This window comes from Urocampus carinirostris, chromosome 3, assembly GCF_059441175.1.
Source record: "Urocampus carinirostris isolate Australia breed hairy pipefish chromosome 3, RoL_Ucar_1.0, whole genome shotgun sequence".
In the NCBI taxonomy this organism is placed as follows: domain Eukaryota; kingdom Metazoa; phylum Chordata; class Actinopteri; order Syngnathiformes; family Syngnathidae; genus Urocampus; species Urocampus carinirostris.
The window spans coordinates 25,986,775-26,010,702 of record NC_142351.1 but is presented as its reverse complement, the minus strand read 5'-3'; the positions used below and the strand labels follow the sequence as shown (position 1 = coordinate 26,010,702).

Sequence of the window (23,928 nt, the reverse complement as noted above, 5' to 3'; positions counted from 1 at the left end):
ATGGATGGTGTTATGAGTGCACTGGAGGAAAGAGGTGTAATTGCAGTGGAAGCTAAAGCTCTTGTTGTTGATAGGAATGAGTGGAGAGGTGTTGTAAAAGGGTAGTTTGATGTTTGGACGTGTTCTAAGGGATAGACAGAGCAGCTTGATGATGCGGCTGGGTAAACCAGTGTCGGGCCCTGGTGTTGAACAGAAGAGTGTGTTGTGTCACCCTGACCCGAGACATAGCCGCTTTCTTGTGTCCCGTTTGATCTGGAGTGACGAAAGCATGACCAACTTGGGTGCTGAGGTGCTTAACTTGTTTGGGTGTTTGGGCATTTGGGTTGGCCATGGTCAATTTTTTAGTGTTTTTTTTTTGCTACTTCTTCCTTTTTCCTTTCCTTTGTTTTTGTGTATGTGTTTGTCTTGCTGTCGGTCACCTCTCTCAAGGGGTATATGACCAGGGTAAATAGATATATAATCAATGTATTGCATAAACTAAAAAAAATCAATTTCAATCCCTGTATTCTAAGATGATTTGTTAAAAAACTATGTAGAAAACCAGAAATTAATGCAAATTTGGTTACAAGTTCGTCTGCATGCAACCATTGCTAATGATGCTTGTGACATGCAACTATTTATGCTAGGATCCCTGGTCATTGATGCTAGCACTAACTGGATGCTATGTTTTTAAAGCCCCAGTGTGTAATATTTGACCACAAGATGGCCGTGGCACTGTATTGTCTAATGCGAAGGGAACCAGTGCCACAGAACACATCATAGGTTGCCATACAAACATGGCGGCATCCTTAGGTAGGGATTCTACTATGTAAAATAATTACAAAATTCACGACCCATGATTTAAAAACCAAAAACCAAACATTGGTATGATAGTTGAAGTATTATTGTCTAGTTTTCAAATCAATGTTTATTTTTACTGAATGAAAGTTATTTGTGCCACTAAAAAGCACTAAATATTACACACTGTGTAAAAAATGTATGTTTACTGGCAGTTTTGTTCTCATTTACAATTAATATTGAATCAAAGTTCAAACGTTCGATTGAAAGTATAAAGGGTCCCATTTTCAAAGTTGTAAATCCTGTCATACCCATTTGATTTGTTCTTTTTCTTAAAGAAGGGAAAATAATCAATTAAAATCCTAAATGAGACTTCTTGCCTAGCCTCATGTTCCGATTGATCTGTTTGCTCTGGGGGAAAGTCAAGTGGGGACAATATGACTCAAGGGCATTATGTTTCACTAAAATAAAGTCACGCATGCAAAAACGGATCATTTTCTTTTAAGAGCTTCACACTACTTACAATAACTTGAATGGGTTGTTTATGGAACATTTTCAACGGTAACAGCACTGCAATATCGCTTTACTATGACTACAATTTCTATTCTTTTTCATACTTGTCCACTGACAACCCGACAGAGGTTATTTAGTTTTGACAGATGACTCGTTTAACGAGACGCTGACCAAAAAGCATTTTCTCTTCATTTTTTTGCCAAGCCTTTTGCGAGGTGTTTGGTTTTTGAGGGTACCATTAGAAGAAGAGCGAAGAGAAGAGAAGAATTACCCGTGGCTGCAAGATGGCCCACAATTAAGTCAGTTATTTTCATCTTTTTGTGTATTATTTAAAACCTCATGCTGGTAAAAAAGTTAATTCATAAAAGAAAAACAAAATGCTACTTGAAATAAAAAGGACAATACATGAACTGTTACATGAAGGTGCATTTTTTAAAATACTCGACAGTCAAGATTTTTTTATTTATGTTGGATAACATGAGGCTCACCTTTGATTGTTTGCCATCTTGCTGCTATGGGTACCCCCAAAAAACAAAAAACATATGAAAGGTAAAATGGTTTTCCGTAGTTTATATTCTTCCTTTCACTTATTAGTACCGGTACTCATTTTCGCTTGCACTACACAATTCACGAACATTGATAGCCAAATATTACACAGTGTCCCTGGATGGGTCACAAAGTTAGTGCCCTTAGGCACCATGTAGCCCTAAGACCACCTGAGTAGCCTGCAGATTGGTTTTGAAAATATATCATGGGTCATTGTGATTTTCTATGAAATATGCTTTTTAAGTGGCATGATGTTTAGTGGTTGACTGAGTCTATTTTAACCTCTTATAATTACAACCTAGTAATAACATAGTAAATATATAGTAACAAAGTAATAACATGTTATTTTAGAGATGCAAACTGGTATCAAACTGGTTGCCCTTTGTACTAATCGGTAACAAAAAAGTAGCTCTCAGCTTCAGAAAGGTTGCCCCTGCTTTGAAATGACCAAACCGCACCATATGTCATCAATTTTTTTTCTGGCCTTTCACCAAGTTTAGGTCTTTTGGGACTACCATTCGCAACAAGATGGCGGGCCATTATGCCAGCTCCCTCTAGGTGAGCCTTATGTTATGTAAAATAAATAAACATTTCGTCTATGTATTTTGGCTTATTATTCTAATCAATGTATTTGTTTTTAATAGATGTTTTTAACAACAAGAGGTTTTAAATAATACAAAATATCTTTTCAAGGCAAAACTAGTTGGTTTTCTCATAGTCCTACAAAATTTAATGTTGAGAATATGAAATTCTGATCCAAAATGATGCAAGTATCTAAAAAAAATGCCAATTATTAAAATCCAATAATTCGATGATCGATTTGTTTTCAAAAAGGTTGTTGCACCAGTGATTGTAAACAAAAATCAATGTTTTTGCCAAGCTATCCCTGACGACTCCCCACTGACATTGTCAACCGTCCACAGGTTAGCATTCTTAGCGAGAAAACTTGGTGCTATGTTGTATAGTTGTTGCTGAGCCAGCCAAGTAGTCCAGCCAAGTCACTGGCCAATCAAAAGACACTTTACAATGGCTAAAGATGTTTGCAGTAACCCGGCATGATTTTATTATTTTTTGCAACTGCAGACATTACATTTAGCACCCCTGCTTGGAATGCAAACTGGGCCCTCGCACTGTGGCTCCGCCCGTACCGCCGTCCAGGGGCATGTTACTGAAAATAAAAGAATGTCAGTTAGGTTCTTGACATAAACACAGATCAAAATTATCTAAAAGTATTCACTGCTGTTACATTTGACATTCCTCAGTTGCCATTGCGGTGTGACAATTGCAGAGGAATGCATTAAAGAAAAGGCTTGCACTCATATGAAAAGTTGACTCGCACTTTGTAAAAGTTCCTGCTGAGGTGCCAGTTAAGGTGTGTCCACCTTCGAGTTGAGCAGTTCTCCTCATAACCAAAACAAGTCGAGAAGCATTACATTAAGAGAGGCACACACCCAGAACCACAAACACATAAACAGATCCGAAACATGTGATCTCATACGGGGCACGCTGGAGGGGCACACCCTTAAATGTCGCTGCTGCGCTCTGCGTGGTGCACAACTTCCCCCTAAACTGTCTTGCCACCGTTTCGTTCCTTTTTGCAAAGCCACCCTGAGTTGCACGACCTTTTCAAATGCATGGTGTTTGTCAGGATCTGGACGGATGGCTTCGGTCTATAGAATAGATGCAGAGACATTTTAATACATGGCAAAATCAATGCTCCCCTCCCTTATGCTGTGATGCACATTTGGGCATCCATAGCTTTCACCCTGTAACTTTTTCCCTGCCCCTTTCTCTACTCATGCTAATGCAGTATGCTAGCGCTAGGTGATATGAATAAAGTTTGCCACAGGTGCTGACCTGGATTCAGCACATATTTGCGCCAACAGTGCCAGTAACATTTGTGACTAGGTCTGCAAGCGTAGCTGCTAGCATTAAACTTAGCTACTGATGATGCTAACACTATAGACTAGCTCAGCAGAGATACTGTAATCCCTCATTTTTCGCAGTTAATCAGGAGCAGAAAGCAATATGCGAAATCCAAAAGTATCACCGCTGCTTCTTGCCCCAAGTCCCAGATTTACAGACAAAATGTTTTCCATTGGCGGCAGTAGCTCAGGAGGTAGAGTGCTCGTCTTGGGATGAAGGGATCCCAGTTCGAATCCGGGCTCGTCCGTGTTACATGTCGAAGTGTCCTTGGGTAAGACACTGAACCCCTAATACCCCCAATAAGCAGGTTAGCGCCTTACATGGCTGCAAGGCCGCTATTGGGAAATGTGAAGCACACTGTAAAGCGCTTTGGGAAGTCATAGACTTGAAAAGCGCTATATAAATGCAGATCATTTAATTTCATTTAATTGTTTTTACTATTGTATTTTGCGATATTGCGGCCATTTTACAAATGTTTGCTTTGTCTTTTTCTATATAGCAAACTGTCGACTCATTCTTGATGAAATAACAAGCAACCCTCGCATCGCTGTAGCCTGACAGTAGCATTTCCATAAAAGCCACTTTCTTGTTAAGCGTGAGCATCTATCTTCTTTTCTTAGGTTCGCCAGATGCCGCTGGAAACCCATTTTAAGGTCTCAAAAGGGGAGAGGGTAGAAGAGGGATTTTATGCTCGTCATTGAAGTTTTTTGTTAGTGTAGCATGAAAGTGGTGAAGTAAAAAAATGCCTTCATCAAGAACAGTCCAAACGCCAACCAGAACCCCCAAATAGATCATTAAAGAAGAGTTTATTCGAACCTGTCTAAGAAATTCACAAATTTGCATGCACAACATAAGGAGCTTGACAGAGGCTGTAATGACTACTTAAACAAGGAGATGGCTTCAACAAGTCGAAAAGTTCCATATTATGCACATCACCTTCAATGTTGTCTTGTAAAAGTTAGGGGACAAAACGTTTTAAGGGTGTTGAAAAATATCTGATTTTACTTTTGGGTAGTTGTATTCAGTATGTGTTTGTGCTTTTTCTTGATGCATACTCAACAACACTACCATTCTATGCGTTAGACTTCTGCTTTTCTCCCCCTTAATGCCTACCTATTTTAATTTTTATTTCTGACTTTTTTAATAGTTTTTTTAAACAAACCAAAATAATCGTATTATTGTCTACGAGTGTTTTATCTTGAAGCTGGCCTAAATCTTTGCGCGTTTTTTCCTTTAATATTCTGGATAATTGTGTTTCACGTGTAAAAATAGAGTGCGCAATAACATTTACCGCTTTTTAATGTCAAAAAGTTGGCCTGTCTGTTGATGCCACTCCAAACTAGAGAAACTGGCACCATATAATGGTTAGGTCAACAAATGTTCTTTCAGATAAATGTGTGGCACTTGTGTTATTGTAATAGCTGTCTCAGGAGCAGCTTTTTTTCCTCACTGTACACATTGTCAGTCGGTATTCTGAAATTCCTTCCTACTCCTCGGGGTGTTCTACCATTGCGGGTCCGCATGCACACGCACTACACTGATAGTGATTTGCGTCAATGAAAGTGGTGAATACTTATGATTTGCGGTTTATTTAGTCTTATTCGACTCTTTCACTGCTTAAAAATACTGTTTTCTGACTTGGCTTTTAAGCCTGGCTTGTTTTTTTTTTTCATAGCTTTCTAGCATGTTGTTTGTTGACTACGGTAATCGTGCAGTATGTGTGCATGTCAACCCTCGGTTAGATCATCAATAAAAGTTCTGTTTTCAACAGTTCTGAGTTTCAATGTTGCTGCTTTAACCTAATTATGAAGAAAATAAAATTGCTGCTGTCAGGTCAGCCCAAAAGGTAGGACGTTTTGGCAGAACACTGGTAAACAGCACGACAGCCGAGTTACCGCAAAAAACAAAAAGTGCCAAGCTAGAGTCTAAGACAAGATAATTAAAAGCAGAAACTGAAGCTCCACAGGCACTTTATTCCCCCTACAGTTATTGTGTGGTTTGTGAAAAAATGTGCTGTATATTTGAAGTGTTCGATCACATGACCAAGGATGGCGTTATGATACAGACTGTATAATTATTTCCTAGCGAGTAAGAGAGGGAGTAAAGAGAGGAGTGAAGGAGTGATTTTGGAGGAGGAGAAAGTCGAAAGAGAGAGGGCAAAAGAGAGAGAGTTAGAGAGAGGTTGGCTGCTATCCTACTGTTGCTGTCAGAAAAACTCTGACGAACGTGCATACATCTTGTCTATTTTTCAGGCTCTCTTCGTTCATCGGAACCTCTTTTGCATCTGAATCAGTGAGTAGTTCTCTTTCTAAAAACTTTCATAACATGAAAACAAATGTCCCTTTATTTTTTGTTTTTCCTCTCGGAATGCCTTTGTTTGCAGCAAGCTTTTTTGAAATTAAAGACACTTTCAAACTGATCCAAAGCGATGTCTGTGACCAAGGCTCAAGCATCCTCATGCACATTTCTTTCATTAGGATTTATGGAGCATGCAACTCATTTATACGAAAACGCGCTCGAGTGTGCCTGCGTGTTTCTCTGAGCACACATGTGCTTATTAGTGGCTGTTACCCAGCGCCCGTGGAGTGCTTTATTATTAGCATATGTGCGTGTGTTCGTGTGTACACGCCTGCATGTGTTTGATGTCTATTCACTGGAGGAGTCACCAGTCCTTGACCTTTTTTTATGATAACAAACCCACTGGAAACTTGGAAAAGAGCGGCATTGTTTTCCACTTTTAAGCATTGCTGGGCTTATTCCTGCCGACTGACTTTTTTCGTCTGCGCAGCTGCGTTCTCCTCTGACATGGAACTTTATTCATCGCGTTCCGATAGTCGGTGGCCACCAGTGACTCTGCACCTCCCGCCTTTGGCGCGCTGCCTCGGTTAACAGGTTCCACTTGTTACCGGCGCGCACATCAGAGAGATGCGCCGGAGGTCAAAAGCTTGTTTTTACTTGTTTTGCGTGTCCGTGTTTAGCATACAGCACAGTCGTACCGTCACACCTGCCATCTGCAATTTTTATCCCCCACCAGCGAAACTAACTTAAGTGTGAGGAATAGTAAAAGAAACGTGTAATAGCGCGGCTAAGTGAAGACGCGTGCCGCAGGAGTTCTCTGGCAAGGAAGGAGACGAGAGGTCATCAGTGGAGCTTTGTGGAGCTTAACGTTAGTGCTCGGTGGCCAAGCTGAGGCCTGGGGATGATAGCCTAACATCCATTTTTAAGCATTAAGTCTGGTTAAAAACACATTAAAAATGTATGATTCGTTTTGTTTTCTGTAATCCCTTGATTGCGTTCCAAAAAGTATAGTCAAAATCCACAAAGTAGAAATATTTCGTTTTTTATTAACGTTGGGGCGCAGGATTTTAAAATTTTGTTACTCTCTGCTGCAGTCTGTTCATGATGTGCAAGTACATGCATTTCTTAGAAGCCCTCAAATGAACTTTATTTGGGGTTTATTTTGGCGTTTTTAGTTTCATTTCATTTTTATGCTTCACTGACACATAGATTTTTTTGCATGAGCATGACATCTCTATCCAGCATTCCCCCCAACCCCTTTTCCTCAAATGTAATGAGTTCCACCCCGAATAGCTCTTGTAAATAAGAAAAAGCAGATAGGCGCTGTGGATAATAAAACATAAGGGCTCTTTGAACTCAGTTGGGCCTTGTTACACATACTTAATAGAGAAAATACTTTTTAACAACGCACTCCACATTTACTTTATTTTACGTTGAAACCAAACTACAAACCCAATTTATAGGCTCAAACACAAACAATGTATTGTACTTTAAAATTTTTTTTTATTTTTTTACAAAAAAATCCTGTACTGTCAAATTATATTTTAAAACAACTCTTTTGATTTCAGGACACATGACACATTAAACTTTGTTGCCATCGTATGAACATTACGGAAAACTGCATTTTTTTTTATATATATATGTGTGTGTGTATGTGTATGTGTATGTGTATGTATGTATGTATGTATGTATGTATGTATGTATGTATGTATGTATGTATGTATGTATGTATGTATGTATGTATGTATGTATGTATGTATATGTATACATATATTTGGAATAGAATAGAATAGAATATACCTTTATTGTCATTGTTACAAAATGGGTTAACATATTGTGACAACGAAATTGGGCACAACACTCCAGTTCACACATTTACAGTGAGGTAAAAACGCCAAGAAGATAAAGGCACAGAGAAGATAAGGTTATAAAACAAGGAGGATAAGGATATAGTTATAATTTACACAATATATATGTACGTATGTATGTATGTATGTATGTATATATATTTATGTATATGTATATATATATATATATGTGTGTATGTGTATGTATGTATATGTATGTATGTATATGTATGTATATATATATATGTATATAAACACATTTGTACTCTTTGGCCATTTATTCAGCTGAGCGGCAGTTATTTTACATCTTTTTAAGGGGCAGTGTCGACTACCTGACCACTATTTCTCGCTGTATTGTGTATCACAACCAAGAAACAGTGTTAAAAAGCACAAGGAAGTATACAAATTACATATGTGAGGTTCATGTCAAATTAATGCAAATTTCCTGACCTACCTATATTCAAGAATATGCACCATTATATGACTGTTATGTAATTTTGCTAATTTAAAAAAAATAAACAATTGTTCTTGGGCAGCACGGCGGCGCAGTGGTTAGCGCTCGTGCGGCACAGTTCATGTCATGGGAACCTGTCGTGGGTTCAAATCCAGCTCCAGACTTCCTGTGCGGAGTTTGTATGTTCTCCCCGTGCTTGCGTGGGTTTCCTCCGGGCACTCCGGTTTCCTCCCACGTTCCAAAAACATGCATTTCAGGTGAATTGGCCGGTCCAAATTGTCCCTAGGTGTGAATGAGCGAATGAGTTGTCTGTCCCTGTGTGCCCTGCGATTGGCTGGCAACCAGTTCAGGGTGTCCCCTGCCCACTGCCCGGAGATGGCTGGGATGGGCTCCAGCCCCCCCGCGACCCTAATGAGGATAAGCGGTACGGCTGATGAGATGAGATGAAACAATTGTTCTTGGTCCCTCTAATTTTATGGACTCAGATACACGTGCACATATATTTCTTAATTAATTCATCATAATTTAATTATAAAATAATTATAAACTGACTAGTTTACAATTAATGAGATATTAGATTTTTTTTGGGTTATTTCTTTTGGATAACATGTCACTATTCGTAAAGCGCTCGCTACACACTGACATTATGAAGTCATTTATAAAAGAGGTGGAGCTGACTAGTGACTATAACGCAAATGGCCACACCAGAGGCATTAACGACTAGCATTAGCAGCTACAGCATTATTGCTGGCCAGGTTTTCGTCGTAGAAGAAAACACAAAATTCCCATTCATAATAATACAAAACACTAAACAGATATGTTAGCTGTTAGCATTAGTGATTAATTTGGCATAGAAGACGACAAAGTTAGTTTTTTACCAAGAAAACTCATTAATGCTCTTCACAGAAAAAGCCGACGCTGCCTTTCCTGACCCTGGTTTGACAGGTGGTTTTTGGAACATACGAGTAACATGATGATCGTTATTATCAGTTTAGAAGCCAAAATTCAAATTGTGTGCTTGAAGCACAAGGTAGAAAAACACACATGAATACGTGTCGATTGGTCTGCATGCTTGTAGCAAAACGTAACACAAAGCACGTGAATACGTGTCGGTGGAATTTTACTTTGTCAAGTTGAAATTGCAGTTATATATAGCTATAACAGCCGCCTTATGAAAATTACCAAAAATGCATGTATTCATCCATGCAACTTAGCCAATCAATCAAACTACAACAATGACTGATGTAGGGGAACTGTTGATACCTGTCGATGGAGAGGTTAGACAGGTGTTTCATTTTTGTTGGTGGGAGGGGGACGCATAGGCGTTATCTTTCCGCCACAGCACTATAATTAACATGGCAACACTTTGACAGCCATTCCCTATGTTTTGCTTTTCTTAAGAGGTGTCTGTGTCAATTTGCAAGCTCGGTTAGCTAGAGTGTTTATTAAGATCTCGTTTAGCGCTTTGTTGTGTGTTATGCATCTCTTTGTTTGGGCCTGTTTTTGCCGCTTTAGTTCCTGGGGCTACAATCAGACATGCAAGTCATCTTCATACAGAGAAAGACTTGTTTTCTCTCTGAGGACAGGAAAACAAACACCTCACACATAATCTAATGCTCTCTACCTAGTTGTAAAATGTGAAGAGATTTTCTTTCTTTTTCTGTCTTGAGGGATTTTTTGCCGCTCTGGTTTTACTTATCTTTAAAAATTGGATTCCATCATACTTATTTTCCTGTTGTGGGTGTGTTTGCGGGTTCTTGTTTTGCTGGACCCAAATTAGGAGAGTGTGCTTAGTGTTTGCCAGTGTGCTCTACCACATCATGGAAAGGGAAAATTGTGAAGATGACTTCATCTTTTAAGAAATTGTTTTATGTGTCACGGAGTTCAAACTCTTTCCATAATCTTTTTTCCTCTGTATAACTTAACCTTACTGACACTATTCAAAAGACAGTGTCGATAAAGTTTATTCATGAATCAACTGTTCATTAAATTCTTTTGTCAAATCAAAGAACTGAAAAAGGTTATTCTTAAAAATATGAACAATTGCTTCTAAAGACAAACATTTGAAGCTTTAACTTCCGAGCTAATGTACAGCAAAATTAATATACTCCACAGTGCCATATTATAGATTTTTTTTATGGTGTGAAAATGAACTCTGACACCTTAAAATTCACAACAGAGAAAATGCACAAATATACATAAATTCAAATGATTCTAGAAAAATATTTGCAAAAGTATGAACATTGTTTTCAAAGTAAAAGTATAAAGGTATTGAGTCTGATTTAAAAAAAATTACAATTTACAAATAAGATTTGACAACTTTCCAGATAAATAGAATCATGATTGATAAAAAATTTTTATTCAATCAAATTTTGTTGCAAATTTATTAGAATAAAAACGAGTTGTAGTTTGGTTGTTGTATGCCAAGAAATAATGCAAAATGTGCAATCCATCCATCCATTATCTGCACCGCTTATCCTCAGTAGGGTCGCGGGGGTGCTGGAGCCCATCCCAGCTATCTTCGGGCAGTGGGCAGGGGACACCCTGAACTGGTTGCCAGCCAATCGCAGGGGGCACAGGGACAGACATCTCATTGTCATTCGCTCATTCACAACTTGGGACAATTTGGAGCGGCCAATTAACCTGACAAGCATGTTTTTAGAATGTGGGAGGAAACCAGAGTGCCCGGAGGAAACCCATGCAAGCACAGGGAGAACATGCAAACTACACACAGGGGGTTTGATATCACGACCTCAGAACTGTGCCGCACACGCGCTAACCAGTGCGCCGCCGTGCTGCAATGTGCAATCGATCTAGCACTATTTTAGGCAAGTATCAATACAGGTATCAGAGGGGACACCAGCCTTATTTTAGAAATTGGTACACGTGTTGATGGTTTATAACATCTGCCCTCCAGAGACGGTTCTACAATCAGGTAGTTGAAATCAGAATGATTACAAAACTGCCGTGAATTTCATGCAACAAAGAAAAACTATTCTGTAGATAAATAGAAGTACTTTTAAAAAAATATCAGTATCTTTGGGGGTATGAGTATAGGAATGACTACTTAAGACCTCATTACCATTATCGAAAAAAGTAGGAATCAACATCCATACTTTTTATAACAGATGTGCGAGAAGAAATACCGGGATTTGTTTCCGGTGATACCTAGCATCAATTCTATGTATCAGAACTCATCTTAGCAGTCAATAACAAAATGATATATTTTGCGGCTATCCATCACTTTTATGCAATTTCGGGGAAAGCAGTCTTAGAAATTGTGTATGAAATATACAGTCATACCTCTATATACATGCACCTCTAAATGTAAGAATTCCATTTTTGAGGTTTATTTGGAAGAAAAATCTTTCTCCACATTCGATGGAAAATCCAAGTCAGAAGCGACCACTAGAGCCTGCTCGGGACCGCTCACTGGTCGCGCTGCAGCTATTCTTAATGACACTTCCCAGTGAAGAAAACAAACATTGATTTGAATACTGGCACGAATACATGATGTTTTATACCAATGTTGATTTTCTTTATTAAAAAAAATCATAGGTCAAGAAATGCATATTTCTTTTTCGCTATGGAATCCCTTCTTGGATCGGTGCCATGTTTTTCCGGCATCCTGCCGCCATGGCCTGTATCACTGGCCCTCTAGTGGTCAAAAATCAGACATTAGGGCTTTGAGCATTTCCATGACATTTTGAAGGGCAAACTGTGACAAATCTCTTTGGATGAGTTTCTTTTTGTTTTTTTTCAAAAGACCTTATGAAAGAGAACGTGTACCGAGTGAATAAAATAAATAAAATGATGAATTAAAACTGAGTTACCGTAAGTGTACAGTAAGTGCTTACGTATCATCAACAATCTCATTTCTGTCACACCCCCGCACCTCGCAAACACCTCTGATCATAAATTAGGATCCTATTTTATTTATATCATCTCACTTATCCTATTACTGTATGACTGTATTTCTTTATGTTCGTTTGGTATTTCATTGTGTTTCAGATATGTTTTGGAGCTATTTAGGGTTGTTAACTTTAATCCTTTTGGCCGGTTGGGAACAGACCTACAGTATCATTTTTTAATAATTTTATACGATCTTAGAACAAATCAAGCTCGTATGAAGAGGTTCTACAGTATAATAAAAAAACTGCTATTGTCACCATTTGGTATCATATTCCCACAATAATGTGAGTTCTCGTACTATAGTATGGATATGAAAAAAAAGTAGTACCAATGATTTTTAAATTCAATCAATTGCTGGAAAATATCTACTGTATTTTGGCAATCTCGATTGCCCTCGTGGGGAGCAAGCCTTTCTCTGCACGTCAAATCATTGCGCCCTAGTGTGACTTTGCATTGTTGCGCGTAAGCAAATATGTGTTTGCGCCATGCCAAGAGCAAGCAGATGTCAAACAAGTTTGGGGTGATGGAATGCAAGGTGTGTTTGGACACACCAAGTCTTCTATCACTGATTGTCTGAATTGGAGCCATTAGCCACGCACTTGTCGAAAGACTGCTAGCTGTCAGCTCAGCATTGAGCAGTAATGTGTTTCTTCGGGTACTCTCGCCGCAGACAACATGTCGCCGGATCACAAAACGCTCCCGCCACGTCACTTTTCAGCAATTTTTTTGCACCCACTGGGAGGAATTGTTATACCCGTGTGGTAATTTGACTTCACCTGTGACCCAGAACCTAAAACATAACCTTGTGTGTTTCCACTCACTTCCTTGACAAAGTTATGGGCCATAAATCACCCTCATTTTGACAACGAGATGACTGTGCTTGGAAGACAAGCTTAGGTGTCCGTTCAAAAAATGAGCATGCGTGGGCAAGTCCATGTTTAAAAAAACAACAACAAAGGCCTTTTGCAATTTGTCAAAAATTTCCTTCCAGACTGCAAGGTACTTTTTCATTAAGCTGTAGGTATTAAAGTAGAATGTTCCACTGCAGATGGTGATACCCATTTTTATCTGTGAGCGAAAATTAGCCCTCTAAAAATTACACATTGTGGACATTTACAGAGTTATAAATATGGAAAGACTATCTGTCAAGTCATCAAGCGCACTGGCAGATAAACAATAAGTAACCTTAATCAGTTAGCTTTAGAATCTGTAGTGTAATTGCTCTAGGGCAGTGTTTTTCAACCTTTTTGTGCCAAGGCTTTCATCAAAATTAAAAAAAAAAAAAAATCTCATGGACCACCACCAGTTCTTGCCATTGCAACTCCTGTAAAAGTGAATCCAAATTGAAGATAACTTTCGATATACCGCACAGGCACACAAGTTGGATAATTTCCCGTGGGAGAGTACGACAATTAGCACACTAGTTTCAGGTTTCAGGAGAACCAGAACTCACCCGGTTCCTGTAACCATCAAGGGAGAATGTGTAGAATTTGTCCAGACCTACAAATACCTGGGTGTGCAGCTGGACAACAAACTGGACTGGACTGCCAACACAGAAGCTCTATGTAGGAAAGGGCAAAGCCGACTTTACTTCCTCAGAAGGCTGGCCTCCTTCAACATCTGCAAAAAGCTCCTGAAAATATTCTATGAGACAGTAGTGGCAAGCGCCCTCTTCTATGCGGCAGCGTGTTGGGGAGGCAGCGTCAAGAAGAAGGATGCCTCTCGTCTCAATAAACTGGCTAGGAAAGCGAGCTCTGTTGTAGGCAAAGAGCTGGACAGCCTAACAACAGTAGCTGAGAGACGAGCACTGAAAAAGCTGAGGTCAATCATGGACAATCCATCGCATCCACTACACAGCATTATCTCCAGACAGAAGAGCAGTTTCAGCGACAGACTGCTGTCACTGTCTTGTACTACGGACAGACTGAAGAGATCTTTTCTTCCTCATGCCATGAGGCTCTTTAACTCCACCCGGCAGAGTTAAGGCCCACATTAAACCACACCACCTACATTGGATATTACCGAATCTTACTGCAATATGTATTCTGTGTAGCACTATTTAGTTACTCTATATAACACGCTACGGTGGGCATTTGCACGTCACACTGGGTATTTGTATATTGTATTCTTTTGGCTTATTATTGTACTGTTCTCAGCTCAGGGATGCTGCTGGAAATGTGAATTTCCCTTCGGGGATGAATAAAGTATCTATCTATCTATCTATCTATCTAGTGGCGGCAGTAGCTCAGGAGGTAGAGCGCTCGTCTTGGGATCAAGGGATCCCAGTTCGAATCCCGGCTCGTCCGTGTTACATGTCGAACTGTCCTTGGGTAAGACACTGAACCCCTAATACCCCCAATAAGCAGGTTCGCGCCTTTAATGACTGCAAAGCCGCTATTGGGAAATGTGGAGCACATTGTAAAGCGCTTTGGGAAGTCATTGACTTGAAAAGCGACTGCCACTAGCCATATTAGCATTAGCAACTAGTGTTGCTGAGACAACTTCCAGCACCAACCCTCTCAATTAAAATATTGGACCTTGAATAGCTGTTAGCTTTGGTATTGTCTAGCGTTGCTTTAGGTGTCACTAGCTGCGACAAGTACAACATTAGCAACTAGCATTTGCAGCTTCTTTCAGTTTTGAAATCCTATCAATCCATCCCTCGAATTGTTTCCGAATTTTGTCAAAGTCAACTGGACGGAAGGCCATTTGACTTTGACACTCCTGGTGTGGATCTTTGTGATTGCACGTCTCGTATATGACTCGATAAAAACATGACTATGCAGTCATAGTAAATGTAGTCCACACTAACCAGTTCTTTCATTTTGGAGTAGAAATTCAATCTACTGATGCTAAAATCTTTCTTTGTTAACGATTCAAATATTTAAGTCTGTTGCAGTTTAATATAGGTAGGTATTGATGGACTAACCACATACATGTTACCAGTGCGCGGAGTAACGTGTCAGACAGGACGAAAGGAAGACTGAATCACTTGCGTTTGTTTCTTGGTTTTATTGAAAGGAAGGAAATGACAAGGTGGGATTCTTCGATCAGTTGGTTGGCGGATTGACGGAACTTGACAGGCGGGTGAAGGCTTGGCGGGAATGGTCGCGGACAGGCGTAATCGTAGTGTTCGGAAAAGAGTTCAGGAGTCAGACGGGCAGGGCAGATTTACAGAAACGGGTCGGCAACGGAGATCAATCAGAAGAGAACAGGGAGCAGGCAAAGAGTCAGAGGTACGGGCTTACTGAGCTGAAGGCAACAGGTAGCATGAGTACAATCGGACAAAGTGTTACCGGAAGCTGGGGATTTAAATGTACAGGGTGCGCCAATCAGCTGTCCTGGCTGTTGACGCCAAAACCGGAGCACAGGTGTTCCGAATACATGTGATTGTGACACAACGGGGATTTTGGTCCTATCCCCTTGCGTTGAATAAAACTGGTTAAATTTACTGCTAAAAGAAGATCCCTTAATTCTACTCCTGGTCACACCATTAAGCAGTACAATATTATAGATTTTTTCATGGTGTAAAAATCATGCAATTACCTGTATGTAGACAGTAGGCCATTCTGGATGGGTCCAATAGATGTGGTCTGGTGTTATGATGGGTCTACACTATTATGTAATTGGCTTTTCCAATGAAAGGGGAAGGTGTAAGGCAAGGATCGGCAACCCAAAATGTAACCCCCCCCCCAAAAAAAACATAAGAATTTGTATTTAAGTAAGATTTTTATTTTAGCCTTATAATAAGATCAACACAATTTGTACATATCTGTCTATATTAGCTATATTAGCATGCTGTCAAAATTACCAAGTTAGTTACAAATACATAATGAGCCGTCATGATTAAATGGTTATTTTCCTTGCAGCATGAATTTCAATGCATTTTTTTGCTTTGATAAAATTAAGTAAATGCAATAAAAAAAAATCAAATTTTTGATGTCATTTTTATTTTGACGATTCGCAAAAACAACATCTAGATGGAAGGTGCTGGGCTAAAAAAAGAGTGCATTAAAACTCAGCATGCATTCTTACAAATGTAATGGCAACTTTTTAAAAGCATGTAAAAACAAATTAATACAATTTAAGTTTTATGAGCCAATTTCAAACAAGTCACTGCAAAAGTAAAACGCAGCAGCATCCCGTTCTGGCGCTAAATGTCCTGGGTTTGCAGATCGGTGATGTTGTCCTCAATTTTTAGTCCACTCCTTCACTGTCTGAGAAAAATATGTGTTTAATTTTCTCATTTCTGTTCTGTTCTTGAACTCGGCAAATAAGTGTTACAATGTGTTGCTGAATTACTCACTCACATTGTCTACATTTACAAACGGTTTTCCACACTTTATTATCTCCTGGTTTGCAACATAACTTCCGGGGGTAGTAAAGTCTTAAGATGAAATCCACTTCTTAAATCTTTATTGCGCTCCTCTAATATATCCAGAAGTTACACAATCACACTTTTTCTCACTTACCAAGTGATACTCGGCTGTAAATGTAGCATACTTTCCTTGGAAATGTCTTTCCATAGTACTCGTTTTGTTATTTGAGAACTTCTCTATTCTGAGCAAACATTCTGTCAATCCTTCCGCATTGGCAATAAATGCAAATGATTCTGTCCAAGAACCGTAGAATCCTCCGTTTTCCTCAGTTATTTTTCCATTTTTACCTCAGGCCAATTTGTTGAAAACAGCCACCTCCCTGGCTTGTTTAGGTAAGATTGGGCCTTAATAACCCAGCCCGATTAACTTAATTTTCCCATTTGTATTTGTGTAGGGTAATTTTATGGTCAACTTCAAGCAACTCGAAATTTCTGAAAAACACACAACAAATATTAATTAAAAATATTGGCTATTCAGTGCAGTCCTTGTAATGTCCTTGTAATACAAACAACACATCAATATTTCAGACTAGAGTGAAGCAGGTAGGTGTACACTGCAGTTGTCAGCCACTGGTAAACCGGTAAATAAAAGTAACTTGTCAAGCCAGACATTTGTTCTTCCTGCCAAATGCCAGCTATCATATTAAAAGTGCTTGGTCTCTTAGCTACCGAATATTTGTTCTGTTCTCTCATTCTCAGTCAAGTCAAAAACAGTGTTTACATATTGTAATTATACAGCCTTTTAACTATTTTTTTTACTGAACTTTTGTTCAACAGTCAAATAAGATGCTTTGTACTCTTTGTGAAAACAATCCTTTAGACATGGAAGAGTATAATTCCAAAGAAAGAAAAACCGTATAAAAGTACCAAAACTACAAAACATGACAATTTGTGAACATTTATCTTCGTAATGTAGCCTGGAAACTGCAACGCAAACATATACAGTACATACCAGTCAAATGTTGTCACCAATATTCGGGTTGCCTGGATGTAGATCACATGATTAGGAACCATCTACTGTAATGCAGAAGTGATTCAGTGTTGATTTTAGTATTGCTCATTTTGCAATTCTTTATATTTCCCCATCTCTGTCTTGCCATAACCCGGTAGATGATGGGAAGTTCTACCCTCCCACTGCCCTGTTGATCGTCCACTGCCCTGTTGATCGTCCTCACCCGCCCATGTGCCCCTAGGGCTCAAGGGAAGAAGGGAAGTGTGTGCGTGTGTGTGTGTGTGTGTGTGTGTGTGTGTGTGTGTGTGTGTGTGTGTGTGTGTGTGTGTGAGTGCATGTTGGGGGCCGTTTGGCCCTGGCTAACGGGATGAGGTCACTCCAAATTCCCCCTCTTATAGACCAAGTGGCTAAGCGAGACGACCACAGTACCCCATAATAAAACCCAAATGAGTTTTTAAAAAGCGTCTGGAGTGATGTAGCTCTTTAAAAAAGCACTGGCGCCATCTATTTTTTTCAAATCAATTCATTAATGTATTTAGGGAGGAGAGTAAATCTGTTTTTTTTTGGGTTTGAAACATACGCCCCTCTTCTCCTTTTATTCATTTTTAGTAGGCTTTTCTGTGGGTAGTTTTGCTAAGTTAGCATTCTCCGAGTAGCTTCAGTAGCTTAAGACTCTTTTGTATTCTTGGCTGGAATATTGGATGAATAGATGGATCAATACACTCTTGTTTACTCCAGTGAGAATACAAAAGCCTTTATGCTGCTCTCTCCTCTCAGCGCTGGCAGATTTTGCTCCCTTTGAAGAGACATTTTACCCAAACACGTCACGCGCACTTTTCATTCCCCGTCCCAAAACTGAACGTTGTCTCTATTTCAGCTCGCTGCAAAGATGTCTGCCGTCTTTTTATTTCTTTGCTAATGATTGGACCCGCTGACTCACCGGGAAGGATGCAGATGGCGTTAAGGATTTGTTTTAGGATCATGATTATGGGAAGAGACTTCAAGGTATTCCCGAACAAAATTAGTTTAAACAATTATGCTAAATAATTCATGTACAGGGGGACTCAAGATATTGAGTTTTAAAGTCGACCCATCTGGCTTGTTCGTTGCGTTGTCATTGAAGTAACACAACAATTTCAAAATGGCGAATCCCATGAACAAAATATGTGTGGTGAGCTCCGAAGTGAACAAAGTTTCTCTGACCCCTATTTTTTTGCTGATATGACAAAAGAATGCCCATGACAGATATTCCTAGAGGAAAAATCGGGTTTAACGCCAGGGAATTAGAATTGCAGCCATACTAACTTGAAACAGTGATTGAGGTGAGTGACAAGGGCAATTTTGACATTCGCAACGAAAAGGAGAGAAGATTTGATCGTTTCCTGAACACAGGTTGTGTTTAAACACCCTTCTTCTGAGAAAGTTTTCGAGCTATATACCAATGTCTCAATTTGGCAAATTTTCGTTATGATGCTCTGTTCACTTGGCAGTCGGAAACCAACCAGTGGGAATGGGTCATACTAAAAATTGGCAGAGTGAATAAATATATTGTTGTAAAATATAGACGTTGCACTTCAAATGTCCCATAAACCTTGTCTAGATGTATTCTTTATTCCCTATTGAACTGCAATCCTCAGTTTTTAATGTATTTTCATTCCTCCCCGAAATGCACCGAGCACAACAAAGACACCTTTAATGGGCCTTTTCACACCCGAATGTTCTTGACAAATTCTTTATCCCAACCATTTTGTTTTTCGGCAAGCAAAAAAGACTTACACCGTGAGCCGTACCATTACTGCATTTACCTGCAACACAACGCCTAAGAATTCTCTATAGAAAACTACCAAAACTTGAAACACTTGTAACCTCTTTGACTAATTAACACGTAATGTAAAACTGTTTGGCGACTGACTTGCAAGACTCCTGGTGTTACGCTGATGACATCCTAGCTCAGGATGTCAAAGACAAGACAGGCTATCGTAAAAATATATTTTCTCGTAAAATATTTAAAATAAACCAATGAAATATCCAGTAATCCCTCGCTACTTTGCACTTCAGTTATCAGTGGTTTCCTGCTTCATGGATTTTGAATTGAAATGAATTGTCTTTATTGTCATTGATATCTAAGTCTCGTGCTTTTGTTCTGCAGCAGACCGCAGACAGCAAACGCTATCACGGGGGCAGGTTGAATGTGTGTGTGCTGGATGGGCGACTGTAATTGGCTGGCGTATGCTGTCAGTCAAACAGCAGGGGAGACCATCAATGAGACCATCAAACCAAATTGTGAAGCATGGCGAGAACTATGTTTTACAGAATTATTACATTCAAAATAAATTCATCAATTAAATCGGACTCTGAGGAACGAGGGAAAACCGCACAGAAATATTGATCGCTAGCGGGTGCTCTGTTCATTATTATTGGGTTCAGGAAGCGACTGAGTTGGTGTTGAGAGAGAAGGCAATCTCAGTGCTGCAAGTCTGGCTTACTGCGGCTAGGCTACATAACAACTCATAAGCTTCCCCTGCCGAGCCTGTATGTCACCAGCGCCAGATCCATGACCTTGAGTTACAATTCATTGAAAACCACTATATTTGGGACGGTTTTATTTGAATCATCATGGCTCAATTCGAGGGTACCTGATGCCAGCCGCTGTCTAATTCGTACACTGTAAGGAGAAGCCTTCCAATTTTGTTGTGAATTTGTATAATGACAAGAAAGAGCATTCATTCATCTGCAATGCTGTGTTCTGTGTTTATAATTGTAGATACGCTATATAGTTTTGATTACTCTCTGTCGGCAATGACATCGTCTCAAGGTAAATTTGACCTTTGGGGGCTACTTTGCAGATATTCACTTTTCGCGGAGGGTTCAGGTCCCCATTAACTGCAATAACTGAGGGATTACTTTATAAAGACTTCATGTAAAAATATGTACTCTAGTCTCACATTTTCATGTCGAATAATTAGGGATTATCTTTAAATCCACAAAGCAAAAAGGATGGTCAGGGTTGGGGGCGTTTGGAATGGAGTTGTGGGTTGTGGGCAGGGTTTGTGGAAAAAAAAGATGGAAGTATGGCTATGTTGGCAGGATGGGGGTTGGTGCCTATGGATGTCTGTTCCTTCCTGAAACGTGGTCACCCGAGCCTGCCCAGGCCCTGGATGCACATGTGGAACAGTTTACTGTAATGGAACTCTAAATTAGTGGCGGTTTGAAGCTGCCTGCAGCAGTAGGGTGTAATTAACTGGCTCTGTTGAGAGAGAGAGCTCCAGGATGAAGCCAGAGCTCTGGAAAAGATGCAAGGGTGAGAGATGTGCGTGTGTGTGCGTTTTAACACATGTTTTTTTTCCAAGTGCGTGATCGCATGTGTATGTATTTCAGACTTTGCGGTATATACATATAAGCATTACGGAAAGCTCTCAACCGGTTTTCTCATCAGGGAACGAACACCCCACAGTGCCCTCAAGTGCCCATACTTTGCCACTGTGTGTGCCACCACGCTAGCAAAGACATTTGAATACATACATAAAAGGCTCATCGTCAGATACTTTTAAGGGTTGTTTTTCTTGTTTTATTTTACTTTATTGTTTGCTTTTTTGGTCATTTATTAATACAACATTTTAATGTCACTTTACATGTACATCATAATACAGTGTTATCCTTAAAGCCCTGGTGTGTAATATTAGACCATTTGATAACACTGTTGTCCACTGCGAACGAAAATCAATGCCACAGCAAGCAAAAAGACGCCAGAAAAACATGGCAGACTACAAAGTATGGATTCCACTTTGTATTTTTGCCTAGTATTCAAATTTCTTAACTGAATGAAAGATTTTTTTGTACCACGAGTCACTAAATATTACACACTGTCCCTTAAAAATACATGCCATGGTCGAGAAATTTGTCTTTTTTTGCATAGTGGAATCCATAGTAGTCGGCGCCATGTTTGTCGCCTTGCGGACAAAAATCACTGCCACACAGCCAAGCATTGTAGCATTAGACAACAGTGACATTTAGTGGTCAAATATTACACACTGGGGCTTCAATAGAGAAAATATTTAATTGTAAACATTTTAAGGACACCTCAAACTACACATCCACCTTTAAGTATTTGTTAACGATGCCCAACTGAGTTCGAAGAGCCTTTTATAAAAAAATTGCACTGTGCCTATATGTTTTTATCCGGCCACACAGCGCGTTACACCGGAGGACAGGAGGCTGAGAGGATGGGGAGAAAAAGAGTAATTCTATGCATGTATTGTCTGTTTTCTTTTATTCAAAGATAGAAATGGTGAAAGTAAGTCAAGGACTGTTTCAAATACAGTCCAAATACCAACCCAAACCCCAAAAAGATGAAAAAAGAAGAGTTTATTTGAGAGCATCTAAGATAGACATGTATGAGCACGCGCCACATTAGCAGCTTGACAGAGGCTGCAATGATGATTTTAGCCAGTTAGTACAATATTTTGAAGTCAGGTGGTATTCCTAACTCTCAAGATATTGAGTTTTAATGTTGACCCATTTGTCTTTTTCGCTGTAAAGGTGGTATTCCTAACTCCAAACTCTTGTACTTGTTGACGCCATCTTCTGGCTGAAACTATTATTGGAGTTACTTTTGTTGCGCGAGTAAGTATTTAAACTTTTAGATGTACTCAAATTAACTCTTTTTTTTTTATTTTTTGGGGGGTTAGGGTTGGAATGTATTTGAAACAGTCCTTTTCTTACTTTCACCATTTTCATTGTAGAATAAAAGAGAACCACGAGTCCACATGTGAAATCACTGTTTCTTGATCTACAAGTATTTAAAAAAAGATACATGTCCATATGATAGTTCATGTATTTTTGGTTATTATTTAAAGGAATATTGCTTTTTTATGAATAAAGTTTGTTTACCACCAGGAGGCGCTAAATGATACACACTGTCCCTTTAATGGAGTAACTAATATAAATATTTGAATTAAATAATGTTGCTTGATTTGCATCTTTTGATAAATATCTGTTTTAATTTTATTTAAAAAATTACTGTAAGTCAAAAAGATTGCACGAACTATGTTGCAAACCTGTTAATTTTTCACCACGATCTGTTTTTATTTGCAAAAATGTGTGAAATATAGTAAGATATTGTCCTGTTGTGAGATAATTTTGCTCTTTTGAGGATATTTCTTTTGATAAGACATATATTTTCTTAAATGAAAAATCCAAAATGATCAGTAATATCAAATAAATTTAATTTGTATAACAATAGAAACTAAAAATATTAGAAAAGATACAAAAATTATCCTCAAGGACTGTCTTATTTGACCACTTGACGTCGCTGTGTAGTGTTAAAACGCCAAAACGAGTGCTAAAAGGCTCAGGGAAGAATACAAAATAAAGAGACTCAAATTGAAATTTTGTGAGATGTTTGGTTTCCTTGGGTACCATTAGCAGCAAGATGGCGAACAATTATGTCAGTTCCCTCTAAGTGAAGCCCATGTTGTGTAAAAAAAAAAGATTAAATGTAATGTCTTTCGAGTATTTGAAAATATTACTTTATGTACTTTTGCTTATTACCTTTCTTCATTTTTAATGATTTTTTAACACTGAATAATACACACTATCCTTTTCAAATAAGCAAATGTCTCTTATATTAGCATCATATCTTTTTTTTGCCCAATTTGCAGATTGTTTTGCTTATTTTACGTGTTTCATGTAAAAAAAATAAGAAAAATAGTCTTTCAATCTGCCATATTAAACAATGTATTTGTCTCATTTTACTATATTTAGATTTTTTTCTGTTTTACATATTCAACAAGGAAAACAAATTAACAACCTCGTACAGAATAAACAATTTGAGCAAAATATCCTGGGAATGGTGCAATGTTTTTTTTGCAATTCCCCCGAACCAGAATTTCTGTCAATGTCATTTTCTTGAAATTTACAATCCCCATTAGTACTAATTTATTTGGCTAAGGTATTTTACCTTTGTAAAAACAATCCCGTCACACCACCCAATACAAAAGTTACACTTGGGGATCGTTCTACAAAAACACATAGCGAGAGCGGGCCGGCTTTCCTCTGGATTTTTACCTTCCTGTTCAACCAAATCTATAGGAGTGCAGGTCTACGTCGGCAGTGCCTAGAGTGTTGTGTCTCAGTGTCTCATTAACCAGAGGATTTGAGCAAGTTAATTATCGGGGTGAGGGCCTTACCTCAAATCAAGCACGTTGGAAGAGACAGCAGTAGTTAGAAATCAGTGGATCTCATTTTACCTCCCCCATACTGCCGCCACCCCACAAACCCCATGTCTGGGCCTCTGCTCTTGGGGGAGTGACAGAGAGAGAGAGAG

At 39.0% G+C, this 23,928-nt stretch overlaps 1 protein-coding gene across 1 annotated transcript in view; it reads left to right on the top strand.

Annotated features, from left to right (window-relative positions):
* The window catches only part of rarga (retinoic acid receptor gamma a), an 84,046-nt gene that overhangs the window by 9,460 nt on the left and 50,658 nt on the right, over nt 1-23,928 (top strand). The window contains exon 2 of the mRNA XM_088331242.1: nt 6,015-6,054. The gene's annotated coding sequence lies outside the window, so the exon portion shown is untranslated. The remainder of the gene's footprint in view (nt 1-6,014; nt 6,055-23,928) is intronic.